Consider the following 20,338-nt stretch of genomic DNA (forward strand, 5'->3'; position numbering starts at 1 on the left):
TTAATTCCACACATAAACACAATCACAGGACTAAGAAATTATTTTTAAAAACAAAAAAGAAATTTTTACTTTACACTAATTATTGTAAATTGTGACGGTTCATTTCATGGCCGTATCTTGCCCAGATAAACTATACTGCCCAGACAGAGACATGAATAGATGGGCAGGGAAGACATGACTTTCAGCAGGGCCAGAAGAGCAGTAAGCAGGGGCAGGCAGGTCACAGCAACTGTTCTTTTGCAATTGTGACTACATGTGTGTGAATTTTAACTTCTCATTCTTACAAAAATGAGAACAAAAAGGGGCCAGATATACATGGTACACCAGGAACAAAACAAACATTTAACTATACAAGAGTTAAGATGGAAAGATAATTTTTAAAAGGAAAATAGTTTTATATAATTTCATGTACTATATTTCACAAAGTTTTATGTTCCTAATTGAACTAAATTTAACTCTTAAACTTTCACTTTACTACAACTTACACTTTATTTACTCTATTTAGGAAGATCAGAGTGTTATCACTAGAAATCACAGAGGAAAACTAGGCATCAACTTCATTAAGACTGAGAATTCTCAGCTAAGAGTCCTTTACTTGAAGACAATCTAATGCTCTAAAACTCAGAATAGGACTTCCCTGGTGGTCCAGTGGCTAAGACTCCATGCTCCCAATGCAGGAGGTTCGGGGTTCCATCCCTGGTCAGGGAACCAGATCCCACATGCTACAACTAAAGATCCCGCATGCCACAACAAAGATCAAAGATCCTGAGTGCTACAATTCAGACCTGGTGCAGCTAAATAAATAAATAAAATATTAAAAAAAAAAAAACTCAGAATAAACAGAAGTAAATGTGGAGAGAAGGGGTTCATTACAGACCCAAGATGTTTTAATTACTCCAAATCTATAGAAAATGAGTATAAATAAATCTAACATAATCAAACATCTATTCTAAGAGTCATAAGAAACTGATAACACAGGCTGTCTTATGAGGAAAGAAACTGAGCACCTGGGGGGATAAGTACAGAAGAGTGCGTTTCACTGGATCCCACTTACACCTGTTGAATTTTCAACCATGCAAGTATATTACTTATTCAAAAATAAATTTAACTTAAGAGCTCCTTAAACATTATATATAAACAAATGAAGAACAAATCTCTGAATCTTCTACAAACCACATTTAAAGGCATTGCCATTATACACTCAAATTTCCTACATATGATAATTTGCTCTATAAATGCACCTTAAAATGTAATGTCAGGAAAAGTCTATTTCTGTATGAACTTATATGTATTCTTTTATCAGTCATTAAAAAGCCATACTCCTACCATCTTCTCCTCTTTTTTTTTTTTTTTTTGGCTAACCCATAAAAGAGCTAGATTTAGCAGCCAACTGCCCCTTCTTGAAATATCTCTTTCAGAGATCTTTGTTTTTTTAGTTACTAGACTACTGATTTATTATAAAAGGATATAACTCAGAGACAGCCAGATGAAAGAGACAGCATAGGGTAAGCTATAGGAAAAGGGCACAAGCTTCCAGGTCAGTCCGGAAGTTTTCCGAACCCTCTCTTTTGGGGTGTTTATGGAGGCTTCATTACACAGGCATGATGGAGTAAATCACTGGCTGTTGGTGACTGAACTCACTCTCCAGCCTCTCTCCTCGCCAAAGATGAGGTCACAGATTTTTCTTAATTTTTAACTGATCTGTTTTACATATTTTTTAAATTAAAAAAGATTTATTTTTTTGGTCACATTCAGGATCTCAGTTCCCCAACCAGGGATTGAACCCTTGCCCCCTGTAGTAGAAGCTCAGAGTCTTAACTGCTGGACCACCAGGGAAGTCTCTGTTCCATATATATATATATTTTTTAAATATTTATTTATTTATTTGACTGCATGAGGTCTTAGTTACAGCACATGGGATCTTGTTCCCTGACCAGGGTTTGAACCCGGGCCCCCTGCATTGGAAGCACAGAGTCTTAGCCACTGAACCACCAGGGAAGTCCCTGTTCCATGTATTTTTAATGAAAGTTCTCTTAAATCTAAAGAATTCTCTTAAATACAAAGAAAATCAAAATTATAAATTAATCTTGACATTCCTTTTTTCAACCATTAAAAAAAGGCCAAGTCAAAAATTACTCTGCCCAACTTTGGAAAATCATCATTCCTGAACAACTAATTTGGCCACATTTCTACAGTGCCTCCAAAACTTTTACTTTAACAACCTGATCCTAAATTTGTCTCTCAGTTCGACTTCAAAGCATTTGAAGAATGAAATGGCCTCCCAACACCCACCCAATGAAGTATGTAGAAAACAAAGTCTTTTTATTCATGAAATCATAATGAATTATATTTCATTTGCTATTTAAAACAGACAACTCAAAAAGGAAAATTTTTAAGAGAAAACTTAAAAAAATTACTAGCCTTAAAGCTAGTTTTTAAAAAACTGAAATACATGTAACAAAATTAACCATTTTAAAATGAACAATTAGGTGGCATTTAGTACATTTACAATGTTGTGAAACCATGAACTCTAGCTCCAAAAGATTCTTGTCACCCCAAAATAAAACCTCATAAGCATGAACAACATAAACAGGAACATTGCCAACTCGATGGACATGAGTTTGAGCAAGCTCCAGGAGTTGGTGATGGACAGGGAAGCCTGGTGTGCTGCAGTCCATGGGGTCGCAAAGACTCGGACATAACTGAGTGACTGAACTGAACTGAAGCAATTAACAAGTTACTCTTCACCCCAGACCCCAGACCTTCAGCTTCTGTTAACCATCAACCTGCTTTCTGCATCTATGGATTTGCCTATTTTGCATATTTCACATAAATGGAATCATACAATACGTGATCAGAGGTCAGGCTTCATTTACTGAGCATGATTCTGAGGTTCATCCTCAGTGTAGCAAGTATCAGTACTTCATTCCTTTCTATGGTTAGTAACAGTCCATTATATGCATATACTACTACTGAATTATCCATTCAATGATGGACATTTTGTTCTTTCTAACTTTGGCTATTGTGAATGGTGTTAAACACCCATGTACAAATATTTGAGAACCTGTTTTCAGTTGTTTTGGGTGTACACTAGCAGTGGAATTGCAGGGTCAAACATAATTTTGTTTAGCTTTCAAGAACCACCAAACTGTTTCCATAGTGTCTGAACTATTTTACATTCCCATCAACAATATACAGGTATCCAATTTCTCCACATCCTAATATTTGCTATTTTCCATTTTTTAAAGTGGGTATGAGGTGGAAAACTAGTTTTAAGAATGTCCTAATAATTACCTAACTTCTGAAGGAAGGCATAACACCTGACCAATAAGAATGGGAAACAGTAAACTCAGTCCCACTCCTTCCCCCCAAGAAAAACTGCAACTAACTGCACTCTTTCTCCCAGAAAATAAGTAAAAAAGTATTGGGTATCAAGAGAATGACAAGACAAGGCACAGACTGGAAGACAACATCTGCAAAAGACGTATTTGATAAAGAACCTATACAAAATATACCAAGAACTCCTAACATAAGAAAAAGAGCAACCTAATTAAAAACGTGTGAAAGACCTGAACAGTCGCCTCACCAAAGAAGACACACAGATAACAAACAAAACATACGAAAGATGCTCAACCTCATCTGTCATTAGGGAACTACAAGTTAAAAAAAGAGAGAGAGAGATACCATGACCCGCCTATTAGAAAAGCCAAAATCCAGAACACTGAAAACACCAAAGGCTGGTTGAGAATGGCGAGCAAAAACAGGAATTCTCATTCAATGCTGGTGGGAATGCAAACTGTGCAGCCACTTTGGAAGACAGTTTGGTGGTTTCTTTAAAAACTTAGCATACTCTTACCAAAGGATTCACCAATCATGCTCCTTTGTGTCTACCCAAAGGGGCTGAAAACATGTGAACACAAGGCTGTAAATATGTGGTGGCAAAGGGTATATGGGTACTCTGTACTTGGTCCAGTGGTCAACACTCCGCACTTCCACTGCAGGGGGCACAGGTGTGATCCCTGGTCAGGGAACTAAGATCCAACATGCTGCACAATATGTCAGTACCGCCCTGACAGTACAGTCCCCCCCACAAAAAAATCAGCATTAAAATATTTTTTAAGGTATTAGATATATTTTAAAATGCTATTGCTGGATTCCTTTAAAGGACCAGTTAAAGCTCAACCTGAACTCACAGAATTATTAGTAACAGTCATCACAAACATTTCTATTGTAATTTAGAATGTCTCAAGTGCTATGCATGCAAATATAATCTAACTTCCATCTCACAATGACCCAAGGAATGAGATGATGTTAGTGGACAGATTTCTATTTTACATTTCAATGAACTGTGGTTTCAAGAGGGTAACTCAGACATGAACTACAGATGTGACTCTAAAACCATGTTCTCTCCTCCACACTCAACTCCGTCTGACTGCTATAGCGCTATCCACCATTAGCTCACATTCATGAAAGTCCGGCAGTCTGCAGCTGAATAAAGGGCAAGCTACACTTGTGCAGCTTCAATTCTAGAGCAAGTGGTTTAAGTTTGCAAAACAAGCTCAATATACACAGGAACAATCACAACATTCAAAATCAGCAAAAATATCATCTTCCTCTCCACTCTTTTGGGTAACTAAAAGCCAACAGATGTTTATAACTGGTTTATGGTCTTTGAGCCTGCATTACGTAGCAGCAGGCGTGCCAAGGTTCATTCGATGCCAAGGCAGCCTGGCCCGGGAGTCCTCCAGATCCACACACTCACCTCAAGAAGGGGAAGGGGTTACCTGGGCCCCTTTGCAAGCTAACAAGTACTGGCATTTAGTTACTTCCACAAGAGGAAGGTAGCTATGCAAGATATCTTTGCAAAAGTGACAAATAGGCAAAGGGAAATAAAAAGATAAAGGGCAGACATAACTCCTCATTCACTCACAGCACTGGTAAAGAACTGAAGTTTCATCCTAGCCCATTAAAAGGAGGGACAGAGGGAAGCAGGCTCATCACATAAGGGTAAGCAGCAAACTCAGCAGTTGCGGGAGATTAGGGAGTCTTGGCAGTGGGAAGTGGGCCCAAAATAGATGCATTAAACACGACGAGGTGAGCGTTCTGACCAGTACATATTTTTAGTAATTGCACATTTATAACTTTCACGTGTCCAGTTCAAAATTAGTCTAGCTATCAGTCTCTTGAAAGGCCAGTAAAATGACCCCTATCCCACAATCACCCTCACAAAGGAAAAAAATAATGCAGTCAAAGACCAGCACCGATTCTGCCGTTGCACTGGATGGAACCCATCTTGATAGTTACAGCTGTCACACTCACCTTCACTCACCCTGCACCCATGCCTCCAGGCAAAAGGAACTTGCTTCACACTCCTTGCTTGATTTGTGGGTGGGGGTAATGGGACAGTAGCCCAGAGAAAGCAGGAAGAAGGGAAAAGTGGCAGAGACTCCTGACTGTCTCCCAATATCTCTTTCCAGCTTCATCCTTGGGAAGCTACACAAGGATCCATTTGCTAACTAACCAGATGGAGTCAAGTTCTCAAGAAAGACTAAACTTGACCACACCTTATTTCAGGTCACAAATTTCTCTGAGGGTGTTTTCTATTGCTGTCAAATTACTATATTACCAAGGCTGATTTTACCTATCTCTGTTGGACATCAATTAACAAGTTTAGATGACTGTAAAATTACTATATTACCAAGGCTGATTTTATCTATCTCTGCTGGACATCAATTAACAAGTTTAGATGACAGAAAACATGTAAAAACTCAGAAAACAAGACTGGCATAGGAAACTGTAATAGCTCTTAAGTTGTCTTTATTGTCAGTCATTGCAAATATAACTGAATTTAAGTGAACTAAGGTTTTGCTCTCACCCAGCAGCTCAGGCTTTGTTCTCCAGCACTGAAAAAACTCCTGCGTAATTTTCAATATTTCCAACAGGAGTTTAACCTGTTCTTTCCCTTCTGTAGCAGCTTTTAAAAACATAAGCACTTATATTTTTAAATATGTATTTTTACTAATAACAATATCAAATTTGCTGACTGTATAAATCTAAGTAACAAAAACAGTATGTAAATCTGACCCATTGTCTGAGATCCTATCCATCAACACAAATGATTATCATGTCACACCCTGTAACAGATCATTAGTTGAATACAGGGTAGAGAAAGAATACCAGTATAAAAATATAAGTTTACAAGGAACATAAGCATATCTCTGCAAATTTATTTCAAAATTATTTCTACCTGGACGTCCCTGATGGTCCAGTGGTTAAGAATCCACTTGCCGATGCAGGGGACATGGGTTTGATCTCTGGTCCAGGAAGATTCCACATGCCTCAGGGCAACTAAGTCCATGTGCCACAACCACTGAGCCTGTGCTCTCGAGTCCACGCTCCGCAACAAGAGATGCCCGGGCGCCACAAGTAGAGAGCAGCCCCCACCCACTGCAGCTAGAGAAAGCCCACACAAAGCAACGAGGACTCTGGGCAGTCACAAATAAATTTTAAAAATTATTTCTATCAGATTTGCACATTGCATTCAACTGATGAAAATCTGTACGTAACATGTTGTCCCCATACTTCAAAAGCGAATATTCAAATTAATGTTGAAGGTGTAAACGCTCTAAGTATTCAACAAGCCACTGTTTTCTTTTTTTTTTTTACAAAACCTCTATCTTTTAATGATTGATACCTCAAAAGAGTTTTGAAAATAAAACTGTTATACTTGCTTTCATTATATTTAATATATTCAGAAGTTAACTATCATGACTGCCTCCCAAAAAAAGCTAATAGCAAAAAGAAAAATGTAACGATGAATGATAATAAAAAAATAATAAATCAAGTTCCATCTTAACTTTTTATTAGTGGGAATTAAAGGTTACTCATATCTTCATCGTTATATACGGAAAGACACAGAAAGTATCCTGAAATCTACTGACTTTCAGCACTTAGAAAAGAAATTACTCTAAAATAATGAAATAAACTAGTAGTTTTTAAAAAATTTTTCCAAACATCATGCCATATAAGCAACTTTTGTCTATTTTGTAAACCATAATGCATAATTACATCTCATTGTGCATTTTAATATGCATTGGTACCAAACAATTTGTTGACAAATCATGCTTTTCTTAGGCAATTATTTAAAACTATGTGAATTAGCTGGTAAATGAAAGAAAGGGAGAAATACATATTGACATTCACTGATTCATTAAAAAACTCTCTCTTGAGAATGTGTATGTGTCAGACTCCTGTCCAGGCACTGGGCCACACTGCAAGCGAGACAGAGGAGATGGCTGCTCTCAGGGACTCTGCGTTAAGGGAGGAAGCCCCGTAAAGGGAAACATGGTAACATCAGACAGCAAGAGGTGCTAGAAGAAGATGACAGAGCCTGGTGTGACAGCATGCGAATCGAACAGCTATGTTAAAGGGAGCCAGGGAAGACCTCTCTGAGAAAAACCAATACACTGATCTAAAGTGACTCATCTTTTTTACTTAAAATATTTATCACATGCCACCTCAGAATGGTAAACATATTTTTTTAATTTCTAAAGACGATTACAGCTAGCCATGAACTGGGCACAGGCCCAGAGGGTCTTCTCAGGAAGTGTAAGCAGCATCAAGCAGCTAGCTGGTAGAGGATCCAAAGATAGGAGACTAATCCTGACTTATTCCTGGAAGGACTAACTCACGCGCCTGTGCTAAGATACATAATACTCATAATCTCGGAGACAAATCCAAGATTTCCTAGAGGCAGTTTATTCTAAGTCTTTTACCTGCAAGATTAAAAAGAAAAGGAATAATGATTGAATAAGGCCCCAAAACAATATTTAGAAAGAATTATATTTTTTTCTGGTTTATTTTAAAGAATTGGTGACTCCTCCAAGAACATGGCAAGTGTTACTCAAAGTCCAAAGAAAATGTTTCTCACTGCCTGCGCCTGTCCATTAGGACAGACTTGGCTGCCTTCTTGGTACCACTGTAGGAGACATCTTCAGGATGTTCTTTGAACCCAAACATAACCTTTGCTCTGAAGAAGGGATAAGAGAGCACGTTTCAAATTCAGCTTAGTTCTTTGGCCTCAGGGTGAGAAGCCATGCTGTCATTCAGCCTGGAAAAAGGCACAGAAGTCTGCGGAGCTGGTAGGATTGTAAAACTGGTTGCCTTGCTTCTTCCCATGCCGTCTTCACACTGTGGTACCACCAAACATCCTTCCAGTTCAAGATCCTTCAGTCATCCTAGGTTCAAGTCGGAAACCTAGAAGTCACCAGAGCCAACTTCTCCATCTCTGCTCATATCTGATCTGTTACCAGGTCTGGGGTCTTCCTCTCTACATCTCTGAAATCTGTCCACCTTTCTCAGCTCCTCTAAGTTGACTCTAGGCGTTTACTTGGACAGTACTACAGTAACTGCCTAACTCATCTCCCAACATATGTACTTTCCCCGTCCAAACTGCTCACTCTTCTGTAGTCCAAATTATCTTTTAAAACAAAATCTAGTCAAGCTTCCCACCTATCCCTGCTCTTATTAAACCCCTTCAAATGCCCTTTTTACTTTTAAAATTACAGCTATAATCAGACAGGTGAAACTACAGATGAAACAGGACTGACCAAGTACTGATGAAAGCTAGCTAAGTACACCAAGTGTCTCTCTTCTTTGTGTCTCTGAAATTTTCCACAATAAAGTTAAAAAATAATTAACAACCTAAAAAAAAAAAAACACACACAGACAGACCATGGCTGACAAAGATTCCATGGCCTGGCCCCGCCGAGCTCGCTTCATCCTTGTACTCTGCACCTCTGAAGCACTGACTTAATTTCATTCTTCAACCACTCTATGCGCCTTCTCACTACAGAGTGTTCACACATGCTGTTCCCTCAGTCTGGAATGCCCTCATCAACTCTGACTCAAAGATCAGGGCAACCTTCCTAAGACACCCCTGCTTACCATCCCCATATCAAGGTCTTTTGTCAAATGGTGCCTGTTAACTGATGTTCTTTTCCTAGATAATGACACCAAGTCTGCGGTCAAACATTTCTGAATGTGACTAACTATAAACTTCATTAGAGTGGAGTCCATATTTCTGCTTATCAAGTGGACACTAAGCATTCTGTACAGCACCTGGCAGGGAGCCAGCATTTTCAAAATGGTTGTTGGGAAAAAAAAAAAAGTGGTTGTTGAATGATTACTATCTAAGACTACCAGGGGAATTGTTTTCAAATTCTTACTATAAAACACATTATAAATTAAAAAGAAAATTGTGTTATTTTAGTCTTAGTTCCCTATAAGTTGCTACAGAGAAATCATTCTTATTTATTCCCTTTTAGAGAGTCTTTCCTTTGAGATATTGGAGTACTCAACATTCCTATGATGGAAGTATCACAATTACCAACCAAAAATAACCACATAAATCCACACCCTGGTCCTGTCTCACTCTTCTTTAACGGTTGCTTCTCCTCCTCCCTCCCCCAAATCAACATCAAACGACTGGAAGACACTTGGGGATAAATTCCCTGCCAATCCCAGGAACTTCCTTTCAGTTCCTGCTCCAGATGGCAGGCAAGTGGATTTCTATTAGGGATGCCTCAGCAGAGGCCCCAGGACTTCGCTCCACTCTGCTTCCCTTGTGATCACCATGAGCATTCCTTCTGCAGTGTATTCCAGGCATCACCACAGAGCCATTCACTTTGTATCATGTGGTAAATTGACATTAAAAGAGCTTATCTTTTTATTTTATCAAAACTTCTCGGTGACAGGCATAAAGCAGAAACTAGAAATTAAATCTGATTTAAATGATAACATTAAACATTGTTTATCATTGTTTAACAATTCACGTAACTAGAGAGTGACAACTCGAACATTCGTTCAGTATCTCTTAGAACGTCATTAAGAAACAAATGGTCAGCAAGGAGACTAAATTTATCAAAATATCTTCTAAGCAAAAAAGCACATGAAGCACTTGGCACAGGCTCCATGAATTATTCAGACATCATTAATCCAAGTTTATAACTGAGGAGCCAAGTAAAAAATTAGCTTTTATTCTATGCCCTGCTAAGTAAATCAACAGCAGAGTTAAAAACAAAAACAAAAACAAAAAACAGTGAACACCCTCAAGCACTTGTTCATATGAAAATAATCTGTGTTAACTACAGATTACTCCTGTCAGGTAAAGCGGGAACAGGGAGGACCCCCCCCCCCAACCAGGAAATACTCTTAATGCTGCATAAATATGTACCTGTGAATCGAGAAAGCCCCATGATATGTTGTTCCAACTGACAACTGGCATCATTACTGGCAGATAACCCTGAATTAAGAAGGTTCTTCTTCAGAAAAAAAAAAGAGGTCCTACTATACTTTTAAATAATATTTTTAAACATAAAGTTGGCCACTAACACCAGAGCAGGAAAGTAAACAAATCTTAAAATTCCTTTTAAGGAATTTATTTGCGGTAACTATTCTTCATAAATTAATTACTAAAATCATAAGAATAAGACTATCTACCCAAAAGCTGAATAAGGGCACTGAAATTGCCAAGTTCAACTAAAGAAAGATTTAACAGGAATTACTTTTTAATCTAGTAAGGCAAGTTCTTAAGACTCCTTTATCATTTGCTAATTATAAAACCAGGGCCAGAGGGGAGACTCTGAAAACTAGATCATTCTCTACCTGCAGGAAAGGGTGCAATTCAATTTTAGACAGATGGAGCCCATCTTTAAGGAAAGACTTGATAGCCTATTACAGTGTTTATCTGCCGACTGTCACTGGTGTCAGATGTTTGCCCTTGTATTTAACTAATTCCCCTGCTACCATTAGCCCCATTCTGGTGTTTATCGAATGTTGAGCAACCTGCCTACATATACCAGACCACCTATTAAGTAATCCCTCTTCTGTGGCGCTTTACCTGGCAGTTACTAGAAGATGTAAGGTGGTACTGTCAATAATCATATGCATGGTGACACTGACCAAATGTTTAAATAAGTCATTCAGCATGTCTACAGTAGCCTCAAGAAGGCTTTCATGTCTGTCATTCCATACAGCCAACTTTCCTTTGGTAGAGACCTTGGTGTCAAATTCATTGTGTAATTTGCCTGCCAATATCTTAAAATGTGTATAGACTTAAAAAAAAAAAAAAAATCAGTCATCTACTTCTTTATCTGTCAGCATATGGCCTGTAAGTGGAATTAAGTGACACCTTCCAGTTCTTCTGTACTCCCAGGGAAAAGCTTTGCTTACACAAGTGGCTTTTCTGGTAAAGTCTGAGCTTTAACCCCAGCCATCTTCAGAATTATTAGTTCAAAATGCAGTGCCAATTCTGTAGAATGGGCTGTGTTCTTCCTGTGCACAACCAAGACAATTATCATTACCAGAAAGTTCCATTATCAATCCAGGATGCAAAAGGAACACGCTAAGGGCACTAGAGCTCAACCTACAAGAATTTAAGAGCTGGGACAGGCAGGGAAGCAACTGCAACAGTGAGCTGATCGGTCTGATCACTCCAGCAGGGCTAGGCAGCTCCTTCCAAGCGTGGTCACTGCCTGCCTATTAGAGGTGACACCAACTAGGAAGAGCTCCACAAATCCCAACTCGGCCATGCGGGAAAGCTCCCTCCCTGTGAGAGTGAGGGAAGGGGTCATCACCTGTGTGTCGTCTTCTCAAACTGACACATGGACTAAGACCAGCAAACTGAGTCACTCTACTGTACAGCAGAAACACAACATTGTAAGGCAACTGCGCACCAATAAAATAAAAAACAAAAACACAAGTCTACAGCGTCATTTGTAAACACAAAAAGAAAACATGATGTATGCACGGCATGCTGAGGCTCAAGGGCAAAGAAAGAACTGCAAAAGCGCGGAAGGTGCAGCACTGGTTTCCATCTTATTTTACTGCTTCTCCTACAGTTAACTGTTTGAAGGCTTCTGCATTGATTCTACACTTTAATAATGGAGATAAATTTGGGCTTCATTCAAAAGAGTAAATATTAAGTAACATAATTTCAAATGTATTTAAAAAATCATGGATTAGGCAAAGTTCTTAAACACTTCCAGGAATGGATGACTTGACAAAAATGTGAGTTATGAATCTGTTTGCATTTCTTCCTTATTTAGCAATCACTTGAGGGAGTTCCATGGTGTTCTAGTGGTTAGTATTCAGGGCTTTCACTGCTGTGACTCAGGTTCAATTACTGGTCAGTAACTGAGATTCTACAAGCTCCACAACTCAGCCAAAAAAAAAAAAAGAAATTATTTCGTCTTTGTTTTTACAGATTCGCATTTTATATCAAAGTTAAAAAACACATTGTATATAATTGATGGTTGCTGATTTCATTAGTGTTATTACCATATAAAACACTTGATGTAATCAACTGGTTTTACCCTTTAGATTTCCTGTTAATAAAATTTTCTAATACCTTTATACATTACTTAAGGAAAAAAAAAAAACCTGTAAGGTATAATACGACCATTAAAACAAGGATAATTCTAAGGTAAAACCTGTCGTGAAACCTAATCATTCCAGCACATATAAAACGTAACACCCTAATCAGAGAGTACATTTAAAGATGTTCCTTGACATGGAGGATAAGATGTTATAAATTTAAATAAACTTAAAGAAATTTAAGTATATCTCATTCATTGAGAATCTTGAACAAAAATGGAAGCTCTGTAATGATTAGCCCTAGAATTCACTTGAGATAACCAGATGTGAAATTCACAAGTAGCCTAATTTGCTGCTGCACTACGTTAGCCCAGACTGTCCCTTTGAAGCTGCTTTGCCATTTCACAACTATACCTGACGTTGTGTGTTACCCTTAACTACACAACCCTCAATCTCTTGATGTGTTTTGCTGAGAATATAGAACATCCACGTGTTTCCATCCCTACGTTCACCTACCTTCTAGCATCCATGCCCACACACCCTGCCTCTCCTCCTGGTCTACAGAGGCAATGTCTGCGCTCCAGCCCCTTCATCTGTGCATGAGATCTTCTCTGTGCCCTACTTAAGAACACTGCTCCAACAATTCTCCCCATTCTCGTCTGCGTATTTCACTTCTCTCCCAGATCAGATCATTTCCATCATCATAAAACATGCTTTAATTTCTCCCTTAAGGAAAAATAAAACAAAACCCTCCCTTGACTCTACATCCCCCATCTATCTACTGCTCCTCTTTATAGCAAAATTATTCAATAAAATTGTCTATAATAGGGCCTGGCCGCGGCCCGGCCCGGCCCGGGAGATCCGGCTTTGGCGGCCACTGAGACGGGAGCCGAGGCACGGGGAACGGAGGAGCAGGAGGGCGGGCGCAAGGCGAGGGTGGGATGTTTAGAGAGAACAGCATCAAAACATGTATATTGTCAAGGGTGAAACAGATCACCAGCCCAGGTTGGATGCATGAGACAAGTGCTCGGGGCTGGTGCACTGGGAAGACCCAGAGGGATGGGGTGGGGAGGGAGGTGGGAGGGGGGATCAGGATGGGGAACACATGTAAATCCATGGCTGATTCATGTCAATGTATGGCAAAAACCACTACAATGTTGTAATTAGCCTCCAATTAGTAAAAACAAATGAAGAAAAAAAAATTGTCTATATAATAACTGGTTTATATTCTTTACCCACTCTCCCCTTGAACCCACTATAAACAGAACTTCATTCCCTTATCAAGGTCACCAATTAACGGCCTCCAAGGTCAACTGTCAATCTTCATCCCATTTGCCTCATCAGTAGCCCTGTCATGGTAACACTGGCTCTGCACTGAATCAATCTTTCTTGGCTTTCAGAACACATACTCTTCTGATTTTCTTGCTCCCTTGCTTGCTACTCTTTCTGTAACTCCTCGCCTCTAAATCATGCAGTGCTGCTGGACTTGGTCCTCAAGTTGTCTTCTCTTCTATACCTACACTCACTCTCTTTGTGATCTTGTCCAGCATTGTGACTTAAAACACAACAGATAGGCTGACAACTTCTAAATTTGTATCTCCAACCCATACTTCTCTGAATACCAGTTTCTATGTCAAGCTGATCTTCTCCCCATCCCAAACCTGCTTCTTCAGTAATCTTCTCCATATCAAGAAAGGCACCTCCACCCTTTAGTTACTCTGGTCAAAAATCTTAGAGCCATCCTTGACCCAACTCAGATCTCACACTCAACCAATTAACAAAATCTCACTTTCAAATATAATCCAATTGTGACCTCATACCACCTCCACTGCCCGCATCCTGATCTAAGCAATCCTGAGCTCTTACTTTGATTAAAGCAACAGCCCCGAACTGGTCTCCCTGCTCCTATCACTGCTGCTTTGCCCACATAAAGCTATTCCCAACACAGAAACAAGGGGTGCCCCCTTTAAACTCAGACCATATCCTTCCTCTGCTCAAAACCCTCCAATAATTTCCCATCTGACTCCAGATCCAAGTCCTCATATTTCATGGCCAAAGTCCTTACACAGACTTGGTTAAATGACATCGTATCTTGTGCAGCTCCGAACACAACACTTGGCTAAAAAAGCACCTGACTAATAACAATGCCATTCCTGAAGCCACCGGGGCTTCACAGCAGACTACACTTAGAATCACTGACAGCAGCAGTTCTCAGAGACTCCTGAGGGCCACAGGCCTCCGAGGAGCCGTCGCTATTTTCTATTAACACTGGGATGTCATCTGCCTTTTCCACTCTTATTCTCTCATGTGGACACCGTGGGGTTTTCCAGGGGCTACATGACTGGCAAAGATACCATCACTCTGACAACTAATGGAAAGTGTGCTTGTATAGTCTTGTGTTATCTGGGATTTTCTAAGATAACAGGTTAAGGGTATAAATATGGTTTTCAGAGATTAGCTCAGTTTAATCTCAGTTCTCCACTCTTACCAGCTATCATCACTTACACATACTATAATTCCTATAAAGTGAATATTGTCTAACATGTCATTAATTTCAAATTCAGAAGCTTTGCTTATGCCTACACAAAAACACAAGTGGTACATTTTGCTTTTTTATTTTGCAACGTTTTTAAAATTTTTAAACTTTTATAAATTTTAAAATTTTATCTAAAACTGCTAACACTTTATGCCAGGAACATTTTATTCCAAAACAGAGAAAATGTATCTATAATAACTTTTCTAGATTTAAGAATGAATTGTTTCCTTAAAAAAGGAAGGTTATAAGATTCAATTTCTCAAACCACAGCTGTACCATTCATGTCTAAAGACGCTGAAAAAGATGAAACTGACCATATCAGGGAGTTGTCTGATTCAAGAAAGAGAAGTCTATGCCGAGAAAACTGGATGAAACTGAAATAAGAAACAAAAATACGATGACTTGATAGATATTAATTATTTATCTTATTATGCCTTATGCAACAAGACATTTTCTAGTAGTATTACCGAGGCAACATTCTGGGACTAATCATTCAAAGTTTTTTTTAAAAAATAGTAGTTTACACACCATGGTCAAGTGGGATTTATTCCAAGGATGAAAGGATGGCACAACATCTGCGTATCAATCAATGTGATATACCACATTAACAAAATGAAGGATAAAAATTTATATAATCATCTCAATAGATGAAGAAAACACACTTGACAAAATTCAACATTTATGATAAAAACTCTCAACAAAGTGGACATAGAGGGAATGTACCTCAACATAATAAAGGCATATATGACAAACCCACGGCTAACATCATACTAAATGCCAAAAAATTGAAAGCTTATCTTCTAAGAACAGAAACAAGAGAAGAATGCCTACTCCGACCATTTTTATTCAAGATACTACTGTAAGTCTTTTAGGCAATTAAGCAAGAAAAGAAATAAAAGGTATCCATGTCAGAAAGAAGTAAAACTGTGACTATCTGCATTCTAAACACTATAAACACTCTATAAAAGTTCTATAAAGTTATAGAACTCTAAAAACACCAACAAAGTTCAACAAATTCAGTAAAATTATAAAGTACAAAATCAATATATAAAAATCAGTTGCATTTCTATACAACTGCATAACAATCAGAAACACCATTTACAATTGCATCAAAAAGAATAAATATCTAGGAATAAATTTAACTAAGGAGGTGAAAGATCTGGAAACCAAAAACTGTAAGAAACTGAAGAAGACCCAAATAAATGGACAGTTATCCCACATTCATGGATTAGAAGAACAATGTTAAAATGTCCATTCTACCTAAGCATCTACAGACTCAATGCAATGTCTATTAAAATTCCAATGTCATTTTTCACAGAAATAGAAAACAACAATCCTAAATGTACATGAAACCACAGAAGACTCCAAATAGCCAAAGCAATCTTGAGAAAGAAGAACAAAACTGAAGGCATCGAGCTTCCATTTTCAAACTATTCCTCAAAAAATTAAAAATAAAACTACCATATGATCCACCAATCCCACTTCTGGGTATTTATCCCAAGTAACCAAACTCACGATCTTGAAGAGACACCTGCACACCTGTGTTCAATGCAGCATTATTTACAATGGCCAAGACACAGAAACAAACTAAGAGTCCATGAATGCATGAACAGGAAAAAAAGGTAAAACACAAACACACAGGACTATCATCCAGCCACAAAAAGGAAACGCTGTTCTCTGTAACACTGATGGAGCTTAAGGGAATTATGCTTTGTGAAATAAGTCTGAGACAAATACTGTATGATCCCACTTATCTGTGAAATCTAGAAGAACTGAGCTCGTAAAAGCAGAACAGATTGGTGGCTGACAGAGGTGGGGGTGGAGTGTGACTATGGCCAAAAGGCACAAGTTTTCAGTTTTTTGTTTTAGGGGTTTTTTGGCCACGCCACCTGGCTTGTGGGATCTCAGTTCCCCAACCTGTAACTGAACCCGGGCCACGGCAAGGAAAGCCTGGGATTCTAACCACGAGGCTATCAGGGAACTCCATAAACTTTCTGTCTTAAGAGACGTTCTAGGGATATCATGTACAGGATGGTGGCTACAGTTAACAATATTGTATTATGGATTTGAAAGTTCTGAGACAGTAAATCTTAAAAGTTCTCATTACAAGAAAAAACAAGTATGACTATGTTACAGTGGAGAAACCAGAAAGACCTCACGATTATCAAGTCATCAATAACATCAACACTGATGTCCACCAGTACTAAGACACACAGACATCATGGGCCCTTTGATATGCTGCAATGAGCAGGGCACATCACTTCTGTGATATTACTGCCACAAATGCATGACCTCAATCTAATCAGGAGAAACCCCCATCAGACCCAAGTGAAGGAACATTCTGCAAAATAACTCACTACATACTCTATGTGAGACTCAATTTTCTTCAGATACTTCAAAACAAAATACTGAAAGATTCTGAACACAGAAGCAGTAAATGAAAACCCAGCTATCTTCAATTTATCCAGACATTAAAGGGATTTGTAAAATACCACCACTCTTTTCACTAAATCTCATATTTGCTCTCATATTTGCTTCTCAATAATGAGCACCGGGGGAAGAGGTGGTAAATGGAGGGTGGTCATCCTTTAAGATGGTTAGTTGTATTAATGCGACTGGAGACAGATAACCCAATCATTACTGTGGTTGCCAATACTACCTTCTTTTATGATCTAACATGTCATTTACAACAACAGTGCAACATTTACGTAACTTTTCCATCCCCTCAGTGGGTACACAGACATTAAAATGTGTATACAGAGTTCAGATTATTAAAAATGTTTATTAGGAAAAAACAGATTATAAAATTGTATTTAAATAAGTCATAATGTTATAGAAACTAAAAACCATAATGATTAACAGAAAATAACTTCCTCCTTATGTTTTAGAGGAAATTATTTGGCAGTTGAATGGTATTTATCCTCACAACAACTGTAGGCCTACTATGTGAAGAGCAACATGCAGGTACCATGGAAGATAAACTCTGAGAAACACATTAAACTCTAATTATAATCTAGTGGGTTCAAAACAGGGGATGTTTTTCCCACATTTGCTATGGCGAATGTGAAATATCTTTATAATGGAAGAAACCTAATAAAACTGCTTTCAAAAATATTTGGTTTTGGTATTCAGAATTTGCCCAAAATATCTATGCTTCTGATAAACTCAGATTCTTCCCACAACACACGTGCTAGCTCCAGGACGCATGATCAGCGGCAGCTGAGGGAGACAATGAGCAATAGACACTGCTGAATCTGGTGCAGACTGTGCTCCTGTAACTGTATTACAACCTCTCATTCCACCGGCTTTGTTTTGACTTGAATGCTGGTGTGAGGAGTCAGTTTTAGAAACTTATTTTTATTCAAATTTCCCATTCCACCCATTTAACTCCTTTTGTGGATCTGTCACATAATTTGTATTATTTCTACCTTTGTACATATTTTACCAGAAATAACACAGTAGACAGATACGAACACCCTTCTGGTTTCAGGCCCCTTATCTCCCTGAAGTGACTGGATAGACCATGTCTTCAGTTCAGTTCAGTCGCTCAGTCGTGTCCAACTCTTTGTGACCCCATGAATCACAGCACGCCAGCCCTCCCTGTCCATCACCAACTCCCGGAGTTTACTCAAGCTCAGGTCCATCGAGTTGGTGATGCCATCCAGCCATCTCATCCTCTGTCGTCCCCTTCTCTTCCTGCCCTCAATCCCTCCCAGCCTCAGGGTCTTTTCCAATGAGTCAACTCTTCCCATCAGGTGGCCAAAATACTGGAGTTTCAGCTCCAGCATCAGTCCTTCCAATGAACACCCAGGACGGATCTCCTTCAGGATGGACTGGTTGGATCTCCTTGTGGTCCAAGGGACTCTCAAGAGTCTTCTCCAACACCACAATCCAAAAGCTTCAATTCTTTGGCGCTCAGCTTTCTTCACAGTCCAACTCTCACATCCATACATGACCACTGGAAAAACCATAGCCTTGACTAGACGGACCTTTGTTGGCAAAGTAATGTCTCTGCTTTTTAATATGTTATCTAGGTTGGTCATAACTTTCTGTCCAAGGAGCAAGCGTCTTTTAATTTCATGGCTGTAATCACTATCTGCAGTGATTTTGGAGCCCAAAAAAATAAAGTCTGACACTGTTTCCACTGCTTCCCCATCTATTTCCCATGAAGTGATGGGAACAGATGCCATGATCTTAGTTTCCTGAATGTTGAGCTTTAAGCCAATTTTTTCACTCTCCTCTTTTACTTTCATCAAGAGGCTCTTTAGTTCCTCTTCACTTTCTGCCATAAGGGTGGTGTCATCTGCATATCTGAGGTTATTGACATTTCTCCCAGCAATCTTGATTCCAGCTTGTGCTTCTTCCAGCCCAGCATTTCTCATGATGTACTCTGCATATAAGTTAAAAATAAGTGGGGTGACAATATACAGCCTTGACATACTCCTTTTCCTATTTGGAACCAGTCTGTTGCTCCATGTCCAGTTCTAACTGTTGCTTCCTGACCTGCATATAGGTTTCTCAAGAGGCAGGTCAGGTGGTCTGGTATTCCCATCTCTCTCAGAATTTTCCACAGTTTATTGTGATCCACACAGTCTTAGGTTACCTCTATGTCCACAAATTTAAATATTCTACTTGGTTGGTGCAAAAGTTTATTGCAATTTTGCATTGCTGAACTTGGCCATTTGATATCGTAATACATTCTTAAATAAATGTGTCTACATTATACATCATTTTAATGCACATTTCTCTTTTATTTTTTGCTAATGACATTACTATTTTATATTTTATATTTTAGACTACAGAAATGATGTTAGTCAAAAAGCAAATTTGAGCAATTTTTTTATTCAAGATGGGTCATAAAGCAATGGAAACAACTTGCAACATCAACCCACGCATTTGGCCCAGGAACTGCTAATGAACTTACAGTGCAGTGATGGTCCAAGAAGTTTTGCAAAGGAGATGAGGACCTTGAAGATGAGGAGGAGCATAGTGGCCAGCCATCAGAGGCTGACAACCACCAATTGAGAGCATCACTGAAGCTGATCCTCTTCTAACTACATGAGAAGTTGCTGAAAAACTCAATGTCAACGATTCTACGGTCATTCAGCGTTTGAAGCGAATCAGAAAGGTGAAAATGTCTGATTAAGTGAGTGCCTCATGACCTGATCGAACATTCAAAAAATTGTCATTTTGAAGTGTTATCATCTCTTATTTGATGCAACAAGGAACCATTTCTCCATTGGACTGTGACATGCAATGAAAAGTGGATTTTATAAGACAACCAGCAATAGTTCAGTGGTTGGCTGGACTGAGAAGCTCCAAAGCACCTCCCAAAGCCAAACTTGCACCAAAAAACAATCACGGTCACTGTTTGGTGGTCTGCTGCCCATCTGGTCCACTACAGCTTTCTGAATCCTGGCGAAACCA

The 20,338-nt window shown here is 38.9% G+C and overlaps 1 protein-coding gene and 1 non-coding gene across 2 annotated transcripts in view; both read right to left on the reverse strand.

Moving 5' to 3' along the window:
- Window positions 1–20,338, reverse strand: part of NUDT3 (nudix hydrolase 3) — a 112,597-nt gene that overhangs the window by 72,516 nt on the left and 19,743 nt on the right. The gene's annotated exons all lie outside the window — the stretch shown is intronic.
- TRNAG-UCC lies at window positions 1,926–1,998 on the reverse strand. The gene has a single exon. It is a non-coding gene; the product is annotated as a tRNA-Gly (tRNA).

Source organism: Cervus canadensis, chromosome 28 (genome assembly GCF_019320065.1).
Source record: "Cervus canadensis isolate Bull #8, Minnesota chromosome 28, ASM1932006v1, whole genome shotgun sequence".
Taxonomy (NCBI): domain Eukaryota; kingdom Metazoa; phylum Chordata; class Mammalia; order Artiodactyla; family Cervidae; genus Cervus; species Cervus canadensis.